Source organism: Peromyscus eremicus, chromosome 10 (genome assembly GCF_949786415.1).
Source record: "Peromyscus eremicus chromosome 10, PerEre_H2_v1, whole genome shotgun sequence".
NCBI lineage: Eukaryota > Metazoa > Chordata > Mammalia > Rodentia > Cricetidae > Peromyscus > Peromyscus eremicus.
Window position 1 is genome coordinate 86,860,062 of NC_081426.1, and position 16,020 is coordinate 86,876,081.

The 16,020-nt window shown below is 39.6% G+C and overlaps 1 protein-coding gene and 1 pseudogene across 3 annotated transcripts in view; one reads left to right on the plus strand and one right to left on the minus strand.

The window, feature by feature from the left end:
- The window catches only part of Cfap299 (cilia and flagella associated protein 299), a 497,260-nt gene that overhangs the window by 232,534 nt on the left and 248,706 nt on the right, over positions 1–16,020 (plus strand). The gene's annotated exons all lie outside the window — the stretch shown is intronic.
- The window catches only part of LOC131920804 (RNA-binding protein FUS-like), a 104,669-nt pseudogene continuing 91,211 nt past the window's right edge, over positions 2,563–16,020 (minus strand).

Below are 16,020 nucleotides of genomic sequence, written 5' to 3' on the forward strand. Positions count from 1 at the left end.
CTCCAAATCTCATCTCCATTACATGTTAAGAAAAACTGAAGCTAAAGCTTAGCTGGCTCTGATTAAATGCTGTGTCTGGATAATGCCTCCAGGGTCATTATCCCTCCTGTTGGTAGGAATGCTGAACACGTTGCTGCCAAGCACGGCCCTGGAACCCCTGGTCAGAAATCTCCCTCTCTATTGCAGCAGTTCGTCAGTTGACATCAGTGCTGATTTATGGGTTGTGAATTACCTCTCAGTCATCCCATTTTTCTCCATCTGGTCTACAGATTTTGTCAATTCTTTCCCAGCTCTACAATACTTCCATTTCTTTAATTCTATAGAATGAATTATCTCCAGTTTAGGTTAATCTTGTGATGCGGATAGGAATGGAAGTCTCTATAGAATATTATGTAAATGTTGAGCTCTGTGAACTATCTACAGACTCTCAAAATGTCTCAAAAGTTCTGCTAGTAAATTTTCATCATTACACAGATTAATATTTTATTCAACTTTATGTCTCTATAGATCCTCACACTTTATGAGACCAAATCTAGTGCCCAGGAATTCTATTTTTATAAAGTCAAAAGCCCTTCATTTAGTTATTAGGTACAATAATTTCTTATTTTGTCATTTCCAAGGGATTTGTAGGAGAAGAGATTGATATTAATTTAATAACATAAAATTTACAGATATACCTACTTCCATTAGTTACTGGATGAAGGCTCTATGATGACAGTTAGGATATTCACCAATCTGATTACCAGGGTAGGCCAGTTCAGGGACCCTTTCCACTATTGCTAGTAGTCTAAGCTGGGGTTATCCTTGTGGATTCCAAGAAATTCCCTAGCACCAGGTTTCTCCCTATCCCCACAATGTCTCCTTTTATCAAGGTATCTCTTTCATTGCTCTCCCACTCCATCCCTGTTCCAGCTCGACCATTCTGTTCCCTTATGTTCTCATCCCCCATCCCCTATTCTCTATTGCCCCACCTTGCCCTCAGTTTACTCAGGAGATCTCATCTATTTCCTCTTCCCAGGGCAATCCATGCACCCCTCTTAGGGTCCTCCTTGTTAGCTAACTTCTCTGGAGCTGTGGGTTGTAGTCTGGTTATTCTTTGTTTTACATCTAGTATTGGAATCTTTATATGACACCAGTTTTGGAAAACAAGAACAGCACCTGACTTGAAAAATAATATTTCATTGGGTTTTAAGTGTGTATAATTTTGTATTTTTGATTATATGATTGGGTTTGAGATATTTCTGAGATTTTTGTTAACCATATATAATTTTCATCATCTCTTGTGCATAGAAAATGCTCCATATATGCATATATATGTTACATATATAGAGATATATATGTTATTTATGTGTTATCATGAAAATATAGTCCATTTCTTTTTCTGTATTATTAAATTTCTTTTTCTAAGTTGTAAGGAGTGCTCATTAGTTCCAGTATTTCAACATTTGGCTGATAAGTCAACTTTTATAACTTTTTGGCTCTCATCGACTTCAAACCTATTTGTTCACATTTGCCTTCTAAATGGTAGCCTAATAGCTTAAAGTTCTATCGTCTCTGAGAACTACTCCCCAACTTTGCCAGGAGTGGCCGTGCATCTCTAAACTTTTGCCAAAACGCGCTGTATCTTTCTATCTTTCTGTGGTATGACTGGTTTTCCAGGATGTAAGCTGCTGAATGCATGTGACATTTCCTTTGTTCAGGGGCATTGCGGGACTTTTCTTATGTATATGTTTGTTTTAATTTTTGTTACATTGAAATTGTTATTTCATATTTTCCCTACCAACCATACAATTGATTTAACTTCGTCAGAGTGAGAAGTCACTATATGATCTAAGTATAGTTTTATATTTTTAAAGATTTTTTTTCTGGCATATTATTGAGCGTATACTATTTCCATTCACCCTCAATAAATATTTGTTTAAATTGCTTTTGTGTCATCGGGGTAATTCCCTTCCTTCATTATAAAATTTCTTTTCCTAAGTTTTAGAGCATATACATTAGTTACAGTATTTTAATGATTTCATAGAAAATAATATTATCTACATCTAATATAGTAACTTAAATCTGTATCCTAGCTCTTTATATAGTGGGTTAGACATACTCATAATTTGTCATTAATACTAGATTTTTTTTAAAACTAAAATGATGATTTCTAATGGGAACCAGAGTGGTTACAATTACAGTAGTTGACATACACACAAAAAACTTCATGGGCAACCCTGAACTGAAAGTTTACAAAATAACGAAGTTGACACTGGGTACAGGAAGAAGAGCTGTCCTAGAACTTCCTGAGCCATGCCAATATGGACTCTCCTTACTCTCCTGTCTGTGCCCACCCCTGGAGTCCATCTTGCCAGGACCAAAATCGCCTTTATCCCCACCACCCTATCCCCCTCGAAAGCCCTTGCGGGACACCACCTGGGCCCTGGTCGCTGCCCAGATCATATCCTCCTATATATGCCATGACAGTCATCTCCCCCATATGAAAGCCTTCTGGTCCCCCTCCGGGGTCATCTGTCTCAGGGGCCTTACACTAGTTGCATTCATTTCTCCAAGAGAAGTTCATGTTCTCACAGGTAGAATTAGAATACTTCCGGTCTCCAGTTCCCCGATGTCCACCACCTCTACTGGGAAATCATCCCCAGCCATGGTTGCCTTGCCGTTCAGCTTGCTAGTTTCCCTGTCTGTGAACAAATTACTCATAGGCTGCCCCGTTTTCTTGTCTCAATAATCCCAATCTGCTTGAAATAATCAGCCACGGATTCAGTTGTAGCATTCCCCGGTAGGCCTTGCACGAAGATGGTGTTGTTGTCTGAATTATCCTGGTCGGAACCATGACATGATCCTTGATCACTAGGGCCACCAAATGTATTGAAGCCGCCACAGTCACTTCACTTTCATGGTCACCTTGTCACCTTCTGAGACACCTCCACGGGTTCATAGCCATCCCTGCTTTGGTTGTAACCACCTCCACCACCTCTGCCATGACTCACATCATCCTGCTGACCTCCCCCATAGCCGCCACCGTCACCACCATTCTGGTCCCGATTGCCATAACCAACCACTGCCTCCATCCCTCAAGGGAAGACTGGTCTTGGCCATAGTTGCCTCCACCACCCCATGTACCACCTCCACTGCTGCTGTGTTGTCCTGGTTCTGTTGTCTATAACCCTGAGGTGGATTATGGGAGCCTAGTTACTGTCTGTTGCTTTCTCGTTGTCCACCATAGCCAGACTGTTGGCCATAGCCTCCACTCTGGGGCTGCCCATAGCTGCCTCTCTGAGAACGGCCACCATAACTTCCTGAGGTGCTTTCAGGAGCTGGCTGCTGGCCATAGCCAGGACAGGAGGACTGCCGCCCATAAGAAGATCGGGAGCTTGGGCTGCTGCCGTAGTCTCCAGTGGAACCATATCCCTGGGGAGCTGGCTGAGTGCCCTAGTGCTTTGGATTGGTCATAAGAAGAACCATAGTTGCTCTGGCCATATATCCTGAAGTGTCAGCAGACTGGACATAACCAATCTAGCTCTGCTGGCCAGAGGGTTGATGCTCTGTTGGGAGCAGCCCTGTCCAGGCTGGGTAGGACAGGCCCTGTAGCTTTGAGCTGCTTGTTGGGTAGAGTTGTTTGAAGTCGTGTCCGCGCATGCGAGCACAGGCTGCCAAGCAACAGGATTCCAGGCGACTGAAAAGAGAAGCCTCGAGAACTGAGGAATACTAGTTTTTGAACATCTTAAAACCCTTTTATTGGGGCTGGGGAAATGACTCAGTTAGTAATGGGCTTGCCGCAGGAGCACAAGGTCCAGAGTTTGATTCCCAGCTCCCTGGTCAAGAAGCGATGTGCGATGGCTGCGGCTGTGATACCAGCACTGAGTGTTAGAGAAAGGAGGGACCCTGGGCCTTGCTGGGGAGCCTCTCCAGACGAAAAAGTAACTAACCTCCAAGTACAGTGAGAGACACTTCCTTAACAAAAAGTGAAAGAGCAGCTACAGAAGGAAGCACAAGGGTGACCCTGGATTCTACACACATGCACACATACCTACCACACACAGACACATATATGCACACATACACACAAATGCAGGAACACATACCTACCACACACAGACACATATATATGCACACATACACACAAATGCAGGAACATATTTTATTATAACTACTACCTAACATAAATATTCCTTTCCGAAGCAAATAGATATCCATCTTTCTCTTTTGTCTATTTGCACTCTTAAAACTTTCTCAGCTGGGCGGTGGTGGCACACGCCTTTAATCCCAGCACTCGGGAGGCAGAGGCAGGAGGATCTCTGTAAGTTCAAGGCCAGCCTGGGCTACAGAGTGAGTTCCAGGAAAGGCACCAAAACTACACAGAGAAACCCTGTCTCGAAGAACCAACCAACCAACCAAACAAACAAACAAAAAAAACTTTCTCTGTCCATTAAATTTCAGATGTGTGTGTGTGTGTGTGTGTGTATGTGTGAAAGAGAGTTTGTGTCTCTGTATGTGTGTGTGTAAGAGAGAGAGAGACAGAAAGAGATTTATGTGTGTGTGTTTTTACATTTATTCCAAAAGAATGGATAAAATAGTATGATTCACAAACACAAATAAAACCCCACACACTGGTTCCTAGGAAAAAGCAAACTACAACTGAGACAACAATTAACCACTTTAATTATACTGGCTTGTGTGATTAAATATAATTTAAACAATATTGGAAAATCATTTTGGACTTGGACCTGAACATTGCTTTATAAAAGCAGCAAACAAAAAGAGATCTTAATACTAGAATTTAATGTTCTAAACAACACAATTTACCTTGACAGATTTTCCAGATAAAAGAGATCTTGGTTTGGCCCCACACATTCACCTAGCATTCCTCTGGCGTTTTCATCACTTAATCTACCAAGTTCTTGTTCAGCACATACATTTTCCAACTGTTATTAAATTTGGGTTACTAGTTTCTCAGATTTGGTTTGAGATCTCCAAGGGGGAAAAAATCCAGGGCTTCAACATGAGCTACCCAATGCATAATGTCTGCTTTCAAAACAAGGAACTGAGAAACATGACCCCATGCTTGGGAATTGAAATCTTGCCATTTGCACTGAAGTATTACATTCATTATGTCATACCACACACATCTGATAAGGGAAGGCATAACGCTGTTGGATAGGTTCTTGTATACAAGAACTCCACAGGTCAAGTAAAGCGCTGTTTCTCATTTAATAACTGAACTCTGCAGGTGCTAATTTGGACCATATGCAGGACAATGCAGAAATATGCTACCCCACAGTAAAATGGTAGTATGTGTGATAGTTGGTATTAAGGGGAATTTTTGATTAATTAAGGTGCTTATGTGGTTAATTTAAGCCATGCAATTCAATTGACATAACTTTGTAAGAAATTGAAGCTCACACAAAACTGTCGTAGGGCTGATCCTCCCCCACCCCCACTGTTCCTTTTCTTCACACACCCTGAGTTTTGAAGCTCCCTACAGACCAGTTCATTTGAGAGAAACATATTGGATACTGGAAAAGGCCAAATTAGAACTGAGGCAGCAATTGACTCCCTCGTTAAATATGCCTGCCTTGGGATCTCCACTGTGGATCTGGCACAAGTAATACTGAGTGATTCGGGTTCTCAATATTTTTCATCTTCTTGTGGGAACTAACTTTGAACAAAGGATCCCAGAGGTAATGCGCTAAGAACCATTTTTATAGTTTAATTGCAGATTTATACTAAGCAAGCAAGTATAGCCTATGTGTTGAAGATTAAGTAAATCCATGGCAACTTTGATGGCAATTCTATTTTAATGCTGTTAGAATCAAATCCTAGGAGAGTTTTTCAGACTCTGTCCCATCTAATGAGATTCACATTTCACGCCATTTTAGCTTTTTAGTTGCTCAGATACTGCCCTGGCCTGTTGAGTTTCCCCTCTGTCTCCATTGTGAAGCTGTTACTAGCTGCTTTTATTTGCTTACAAATACTATCCTCTAACTTCCTAGAAAATATGATGAGAGTTAAATCCTTTGTTAGTTCAATGTAGCATCCAATACATGTGAAAAAACAACTTGCCATCTTACTGCACACAGAGAAAGGTATTGCAGCTCTTACTGGTTTATATTTTAGCAATAATAAGTAATAACCATTAGGCTATGGTGCAGTGGTAGTACATCAATACCCAATTCCAAGGAAGGAGAATGTTTAAATAAAATATGAATATTGGATATGTCTTTGCTACTCCACTGAGAAGGTGGTCTTTGTTACCTCCTTTAACTCCTGACTGAACCAACTTTTGGCAACTCATTCCTGTATGGATAGAGTGATCTCACATGAAGTCTACCTCTTTGGAGACACCCATATTTATTGTTTTTGTTAATCTTGACAGAATACACTTTATAAAAGTTAGTCTCCTTAGAAATTAGTTTTGCTTCTAAAATAAAATTTGGACCCCCTGCTAGACAATCAAGCCGCCCCACTCTCTGGCTCAGCCTGCCAATCAGCTTCCTCTCTCCTGATCAGGAGGATCCTCTCTAGAAGGTTGGTCGCATGTAAAACTATTACATCAGCTCTCCCAAGTTCACCCAGTCCCATAGTCCTGGAATGTGCCCCTCTCTCCATTCTGTTTATTAAAACCCCATATTTCACATTCCATGTCAAACTCTGTTCTGCCACCCAGGATCTTCTCAACTTTGGAACTCCTGAAGTTATTTATTGTAGAATCCCAGAGTTTCCTATCTCAAAGGAGGTTTGTAAATGATCTGTTTTAATTTCCTCATTTCATAAGTAAGAAAATTGAGACTTATGGAAGATCATATTACTAGCTAATTATTGAAGAAAGTTATACAGAGGAGAGAATTGACACTGAGATGGGAATTACTATTCTAAACTCTTCAGCTCTGGGCTTGAGTCTTATATCCATCCCTTAGGAAGTGTGCAAGAGGTTTATAAAAAAATAATTTGAATATGTTATCCCGGTGAAGTTGGCAAAGTGGAAACCAAGGACCATTCTAATCCTCCATCCAGAACTGAACGCACTGGATCTCCTCACTAGGAAAGTTAAAGAAAAAAAATTCTCTTAATATTACTTACATAGAAATATTACAAATATCCCCTCCTTGAAAAACTGTTTTGTGTAAAATTGTCACTGACCTTAAAATTTTTTGATGTTTCTGGCTTGCCACAACATTCTGGAAATGCAGCGGTTGAGGTCTGAAAGCCACACAATGGAGAACATTCTTTGGAATCTTCTTTGTTTGATCATCGCTGAACAACACGCAAGCTTTGTATTTTTTCACCTGAATAAATACAGCCCTGCATTTCACCCTTTGAGGTCAGTACATACATCTCACAGGACAGGCATTCCTGGGCTCTTGGCCTGCCAATTCTAATAAAAAGAAAAAGCTCAGCCCTTATGCCACCTTGCCGACAGTGGAGTGCTCTGGGTTTTATTAGTTTTTTCCTGTTTTTCAAGGCTAGTTTCTAGTCATTGGTTGTTTTATATGTAACAATGTTCTCTTATTAGGGAGGTACTGTATATATCTATATTCTGCTTGATGCTTTGATTACAAACATAGTCTCAGGGCAGATCATTTGCCAGACACTCTCTGAATTTTGTCGTTCTACATAGTAAGAGGTGCACAGAAGAGCTACCAGCATTTGCATTCGGTTGTGAATTCCATTGTCTTCAAAATGCAGTGGTATTAAGTAGATGCATGTAAGAGTTCTTGGCTGAAGCACTCTTTCACATGTCTAACTTTTAAATAAAAGTCATATATTTAGTTATCTTCAAATGTTAATTGAATAGAGATTTCTGGGACTGGGGTTTTTGTTTGGCTATAGTTTTTGTGGGTAGCATTGTCAGTCCAAGTAGCTTAACTTTCTCTCTCTCTCTCTCTCTCTCTCTCTCTCTCTCTCTCTCTCTCTTTCTCTCTGTATGTATACACATAAATTTATATGTATTATATATATTATATGTATTTATATATATGTATTATATATAATTTTAGGTAAATATAGAATAAATAATGATTTCTTATTGCTTTATCAAGCAATCTTGGCATTATTTTTCCGCTTTTTCTCCTCCTCCTTCTGTTTTGACCTCCCTCTGTCCTTTCTAGTTCCAGCCACCCGTGTTATTACATTTCTTACTTTATATCACCTGTATCCTGCTTTTTCTCTCCTACTCCCCCCATGATACCTTTATGCTGTCTTTGTTTTTGCAATTACTCAATATCCTATAATCCTATCTGAGGATTTGGGGCTAGGAACCACTATGAGAGGGAACATGTGGCTTTGTCTTCCTGGATCTGGGTGGCTTCACTCTATGTAATTTTCTCTAGATTCGTTCATTTCCTTGAAAATTCCATGATTTCATTTTTCTTTATTGCTGAATAGTATTCATTGTGTACACGTGCCACATTTTTATTATCCATTCATCTGTTGAAGGACATTTAAATTGTTTCCATTTTCAGCTATTGTGAATGAATGAGCCCTGCTGAGCAACTATCTGTGGAGTAATATGTTGGACTGGGTGGTTCAAGTGACTCCCAAAACAGTATAGATTATTGATGAAGTCATCGCTTGCCCCTCGGGGTTGAGAGTAGGTCTCTGTTGCTGAAGACACCACACACTTAGGATGTAGGACTTTTATGATTCCTGTTGGGTCTGACCTGAAAGCCTCTCACCTGCAGCCTAGCTCCCATGGTTCCAGAAAATGCTATGTAAACTCTCAGAGGAGGGAAACAACTATACTGCCTTACCCAGATGCAACACCTATGAACCACAAAAACTTCAAGCATGACAAGATATGCATAAAGGTGCAGTAAGTGGCACTTGCATGTCTGTGGCAAACAACAGCTGTCTAGTTGAATTTAAGGACTACTCAACAGGAGGGAAATCATGCCAGGTACTGGAAACCTAGCCAGCTTCCTGGGACTAGTGCTGTCATGGACCTTAGTGTAGCTTGAGTTTTCCTGCCTGGCCCACAGTCAGGGCAAATCTCTCTCACCTGCCAGTCCCACAGCCTCTCAGACCTGACCAAGTAAACACAGAGACTTATATTGGTTACAAACTGTATGGCCGTGGCAGGCTTCTTGCTAACTGTTCTTACAGCTTAAATTAATCCATTTCTATAAATCTATACCTTGCCACATGGCTCATGGCTTACCGGCATCTTCACATGCTGTTTGTCATTGTGGCGGCTGGCAGTGTCTCTCTGACTCAGCCTTCCACTTCCCAGCTTTATTCTCCTCCTTGTCCCGCCTACACTTCCTGCCTAGCCAATGGCCAATCAGTATTTTATTTATTGACTAATCAGCAACACATTTGCCATACAGAACATCCCACAGCACCTTAGAAAAGATTCAACTACCATCACTTGGCTAGCTGAGCACAACTCTTTACTACACTGTGAATCTCACGTTAATATCCACATATAAGTTTAGCTACCACTTCTCATTTTTTTTTTTTTTAAAAAAAAGCATCTTTTTTACAGCAAATGAAGATCATCACGAAAAGCACAACTGGACATAAAATGCAGAGATCACCAGAGTGTAGGGAGGCTAGATCCAGAAGGTAGAGCTACATCGGGCATCTGTGGCTCCGGGAATGTCACAGAAGAAGAGGTGGAATGATTGTGAGGGGCAGGATACCAGGAAGCCTGCTGGGAAAGTCTTTCCCAGAAATTGCTGCGTAAACAAGGCCAGGAGAATGGCAGTATCAGTAGACATGTCAGTGTGGAAGGGGCTAAATCTTGTGGGTTCCCACCTCTAGACAAAGAACTACAGGCAACTACTGACTGCTGGGAGAAAGAGAATTAGCCTCTCCCTGAGAACAGCCCTCTTATTGACTGTCCAATGCAGAGCCTTAATAATACATACACATAAGCAACAAAAATGAACTCGGTAAATTATATATATATATATATGCATATATATGTATATATACACATATACATGTGTATATTTAAAAATAAAACTCAAGGAAAAGAGATTATCTACTAGAGAATCAGGGGTCATGAGAGGGGGTTAGAGGATAGTTGGGAAGGACTTGAGGGAAGAAAATAGTGGGAAGTGAGTTAAACGTATTTTAATTAAAACATTTGTTAAATGTTAACTATAGACAATATTCATGGTTACTGTTAAATATTTCAGATCAATTATAGCATAAAATGTGGAATTGTTTGTTTTGGACATGTCCTGAATTTGATACTATGAGAAACCATTATAGTGGAATTGTGTAGGACAGAAACATTATAAACTTGGGAACCATGAGCAGAAAATGGTATTTTTATTTGTGTATTTTATAAAAGGTCTCCATAATCAGACTTATATTTGGAGTCAGGAGTTATTATCTCACCCTTCCTAGTGAAGCTCTGTGGATTGATCTTCTTGCAGGGTGGAGCAGTTTGTTAGGGTTTGCTTCAAACCTGTGTAATCTGTAATGTCTGAAATGCCTCCTGATAACATCACTAAACTAAACCAAGTACGTTTGAAAGCCAAGGTAGATATAGATGTACAGATGACTTACATATTTGAGTACATAGTATTTTCATAAAGACTCATGCTTCATCTTTTGTTTATGAAAATTTTAATATGTTTGAACTAAGAGTACACTACTTTGTATATTTCTAGATATACTAAGAAATCTATTATATTCTTTTTTAATGCAAACAGATATTGGCAAAGCTTTTGAGCAGGTCTTGTGTTTACCTATGGAGTGCTGGAAAGTTCTTGTTGTTTTGTTTTTAAGGACCCAGCTCCTTCCTGCTTGTTCCAGGGATAGCTTTCTCACATATAACTCAGTGAAAGTTGTAGCTAGCATCTACAGAAGATACCTCTATTACCCAGACAGGACAAAATTATTTTCTATCACATTCATATTTCTAAAATGCAAACCTGGCTCACCTAGATGTGAGCATCTGTGTAAAGAATATTTGAATTATTCCCCACCCCCAAATTCCCAAATTAACATCTCTTGGTATAGCTAGAATTGAATGTATTAGAAATCAACCAAGGAAAACTAAATATAATCTATTGTATAATAAATTGTTGATCTTAGCTTTATTATCTTACAACACTACAAAATATACTCATAAATAAAAGCCTCATGTATGTACAACTTTAAAATGAGAAAAATTGAATCCATGGTGTCTTAAATACACCATATTCAAATAAGTTATTTGTTTGGAGAATACATTGGAGAGATGCTGTAATTGTAAAAAAACAAGTCTACGGGGCTGGAGAGATGGCTTAGCAGTTAAGAGCACTGCCTCTTCTTCCAGAAGACCTGAGTTCAATTCCCAGCACCCACATGGCAGCTTACAACTGTCTGTAATTCCAGTTCCTGAGAACCTGACACCCTCACACCAATGTACATAAGATAAAGTTAAATTATTAAAAAACAATAGAAAGCAATTCTAGTCTTTCCATAGTATGTGGCAGATGCACAGTATGTGAAAAGTGGTAGAGGAAATGAAAATGTCAATTGAGAAACGTGAAAATTAATAAAGGACTGCAAGAACACTAGAAAGGCAGAGAATCTGCACACATCATCATTTTGTCTCGGTGGAATCTCTTGCTACCAAGAATTACCTTCTGTGTTCTGTATTCTACAGACATGGAAAAGAAAACAAGAGATCCCGGGGGAATAGAGCCGTGACTAAACCAAAGATCGTCCTATGTCACTTACTATCGAAGGAAGTAGGTGACCAATACATACACCAAGTTAAAGTTGGTAATCTTATGTGATAAACACGAAAGAGAGTAAATGCATGGAACACAGTAAAGATTGAAGAGAAGCTTAAAAGTAAAATGATGGAAGTCTTCTCTCAGGAGGTGACACTTGAAATAGTTCAGAATAGCAAGAAGACCAGTGGGAAGAAATGGTGTGAGTGTGCTAAGAAGTAGTGAGTGCAAAGACATAAGTGTGAAGGGTACAGTGTGTGTGGAGAACAGCTGCAGGCCACTGTGTGTGGAACATGGTGAGCACTGGGAAGAACAGTATAAAATGAACTTAGGGCAGTGGCCAGGGACATTATGAAAAGATAAGCAGTCTGGATTACAGTGTACTGTCAATGGGCGAGGTGCAGTGCAATTAAGTTTATTTGAAACATACACAGGTCTGGTAGTTTTTACATATTTTAATTCAAGTTAAATCTTTAAAAAAGGTTATTTATTGCCGGGTGGTAGTGGTGCATGGCTTTAATCCCAGCACTCAGGAGGCAGAGGCAGGCAGATCTCTGCAAGTTCAAGGCCAGTCTGGTCTACAGAGCGAGTTCCAGGAAAGGCCCAAAGCTACACAGAGAAACCCTGTCACAAAAAAACAAAAAACAAACAAAAAAAAGTTAAAAAAAAAGTTATTTATTAAAGGGTTGATGTAGAGTTATCAAAAATTATCTATTTAAAAGCAACTCAGAATCAAATATCTGAGTTAAATGAGTCTTAAAGTGGGGCAGATTCCTTTATAGGATGGTATTTGGTCACTTTCCTCCTTTCTGCGACTAAGTCCATGACATACAAATGGCACAAGGAAGAGTTATTCATTCTGTTCCCAGTATTAGCTGTATGATAGGAGAGTGGTGTAGTAGAGCTGCACACATCATAGCAGCTAGAAGGAAGCAGCAAAGGTCTAGGGGTCACATGCAACTTTCCACACCAGGACTATGGGATCTGCCTCTTCCAACTGGGCCCCATTTCCTAAAGGTATTAGAAGCCTCCCACCCTGACACACACACACACATACACACACACACACACACACACACACACACACATTCACACAAAAATATTGCCACCAGAAACAGATGAAACACTCACCACATGAACCTAGAGGAGCATTTCATGGACGCATCCCAACAGGGGAGACTAAGGTTGGGAGGTCATCACTGAAACAGCTGTGACTGTACAGCAGTCATTTTGGTGTTTTTTAAAACCTACTCTTATGATTTATTATCTCACCTTTCCTAGTTCATACCAACAGGTGTAACAACCACAAATACCTTCATCTCCAAAGGAAAACATGCACAAAATAAAGAAATGAGACAAAAAAAATTAGCAAAATAGAAAAAGAAAGGATGAGGGACAGCCACTAACTCCTGGTCTTTGAAACTTGGTGTTCTGGGTCTCCAGAATTTAGACTAATCTTCAGCCATGAGCAGTGGATAACATACATAGATTTGGTGAATAATAGATTTGGACTTCAATGGAAGCAATTGAGTGATGATAATAATTAGGTTGTCAATTACAGTAGAAATAGTCAAGGCAAAATTTATGCCCTTATCCAGCTTTCACCCCAACAATTTCATGTGAAATAACATGGCATAAGACAATCTGTGCCTACATGTGTTTATAGAAACATTATATCCAAAATAGTTTAAGGTTATATTAGAACAAATTTTTACATTGATATATATATAAATTTTAATGGATATTAAATAATCCATACATATTTTAAATAAGCAACTAAGAGATTATAGGTCTTTTCCTTCTCAAGAAGTCCAAGCCAACATGCTTAAGTTGATATTAAAAAACTCCAGTGTCATAGCTGAATAGTGGAAGATTAAAGAATGATACCACTGGATTGAGCACAAAATTGAAATGCTGGCCTTGTAAGTTCCTGTCTTTATGGCTGTGGCAAACCACATTAATCTTTGAGATACACTTTCTTATCAAATGCAGTGAACCATAAATTTCATGATTACATTATGAAAGTTAAGTGAGTTAAGTCATTTAAAAACCAACGTAAGTGTCTAACCTATAAAAAATACCTCAGCTTAGTAGGTGCTACCTCTGTTTTCTTCTCTTGCAGTGGCCAACTGTGTCTGCTGCAACATTACATCACCAGAATCCAGCCCAGTGTCCAGGAGTCAGTGCACAGTTTTGAACTAATAAACAGTGGATTAATAAACGAGCGCATATACTGCACTTGAATTTCTTAACAAGTTAATTTAATTTGGCTCTCTTTTCCACTTGTGTTAAGGACAGTAACCATTTCTAGGTGTCTCTCACATACTGAACACTATTTTAGTAACACAGTTGTAGCCTATAAAGAATTTTACCTGTGCTACAAATATTCCCATCATAGAGTTAGTAATGCCGTAACAGATCATTTGCACGCGGAAAACTAGCATGCATTTACTATTTCTGGCAGAATTTGAGTTTTCCAAGTACCCATAAGTGTTTTGGTGTCAGTAAAGTTGCTAAACAGTACTTCTCAAGTTCTGTGCAGTATTCGTCCTTGGAGTGAGAACTCAGACTCTTAAATGCTCTAACGGACATGCCCTAAGGCTAAGTCATTATTCCAGAATGCAGTTGAATGGTTTTTCAAATGTTCTTTTACTCTGTGTCCTAAAAGAGATCTTCCTCTGGTTTACTGGACATGGTGGTGATTTTATTAAGCCACAGTGGCCCGCTGGCATCTGGCTCACCATTACTTCATTGCTGCCCCAGTAGACAGCATGCTACCTGCTGCTGCCTTTCCAGACTGCACAGTTGCCTGTCACATGACCCACCCACCCACCCCCTGCCCCCAGATGCAGACACCAGAGGAATGATTCCAAAAGGAGGTTTCAAGATTCTCCTCATGGCAAACAAGGAAACCAAGTAAATGGGAGGTGGTTTTCCTCGGATTTGCACCTAATGAGAGAGTTCCAAGAAATATTGGAAGCTAATCAAATTCACAAGATCAGGTCAAGAAATGGCCACAGTGCTGGAGCTGATACCATTCCTCAGTTCTGTTAACTTACAGTTTTTACCTAAATCAAATTCCTTTTGCTAAAGTGTTGAGATGCTCACTGGGTTTCCCAAACACATTATTTCCAAAATATAACTGATGGTTTATTATATTTTGGAAACTCATTCTTTCTTACTTTTAGGCACCAAGTTTAAATTGCCTGAGAAAGTTAATTATCCTGCTCATGATCCTAATATACCACCAAACCTTAATTCTAGATACAGTCCAGGCTTAATTTTGGATCTCCAGTCTCCTGGCCATTCATGGGGAGAGAATGGTGACCAGAGTGAGCTTTGATGAGGAAGGCAGTGTCTCTACTGAACTTGTGTTTCTATCCCAAAAGTAACTGAGAACTACTGAAACCAGGGAAGTGACTTATTCTGATATTAGTAATATCTGTATTACTAATAGAGGGGGTTTTGGTCCAGGTCAGGGAGGCTAGGCTGAATGGCATGAGAATCAAAGAATGCCATATCCATGCAAGTGAAATAATGAGAATGTGGAGAGGTCTGCTTGAAAGGTAAATGAGAATTATAAAGAGCAGAAGCTACTACAAACACAATAAAAGAGTCAAGAAAATGGGAAGATAAAGTGACTCTCACTCTGGATGCCAAGGTGCACTCCATATAGGGAGGTTCTTAAATGTTTAGGATACAAAGACAGAAAACCCATCTGATACTATGTGATCCTGGAAATTTACATGAGCCTTTCTTCATTAGATGTTAATAATGGTAATTATCTGACAGAGTGTTTTGTGAATATTGAGTTAATACTAGTGTGCCTGGCATGTAATGAATATTTAACAGTCTTAGTAATTACTGTTGTTTGTAATTTATCTGATAATAGCTGTAGTGTTAATATCATCAGTGGGATAACATGGCTCTTCTCCCTGGTGTAGAGCTAGGGAGGAGAACGTTGAAAGAAGACATATCTAAGTGTCAAGATCCAGTACTACTGAGAGAGCAATATCCAGCAAGAAGATGATCCCAGAGCTTTAGAGCAGTGGTTCTCAAGCAGTGGGTTGCGATCCCTTTGGTAAACCTCTCTCTCCAAAGATACTTACATTACGATTCATAACAGTAGCAAAACTACAGTTATGAAGTAGCAACCAAAATAATTTTATGGTTGGAGGTCACCACAACATGAGGAACTCTATTAAAGGCTCACAGCATGAGGAAGGTTGAGAACCACCTCCATAGAGAAACTCTAGCTTGGGGAGAAGGTTAAGATTGTCTGCTGATGGCCAGTGTACTAAGCCGAGACCAGCATAGGAAGGTATACATGAGGCAAGATTTC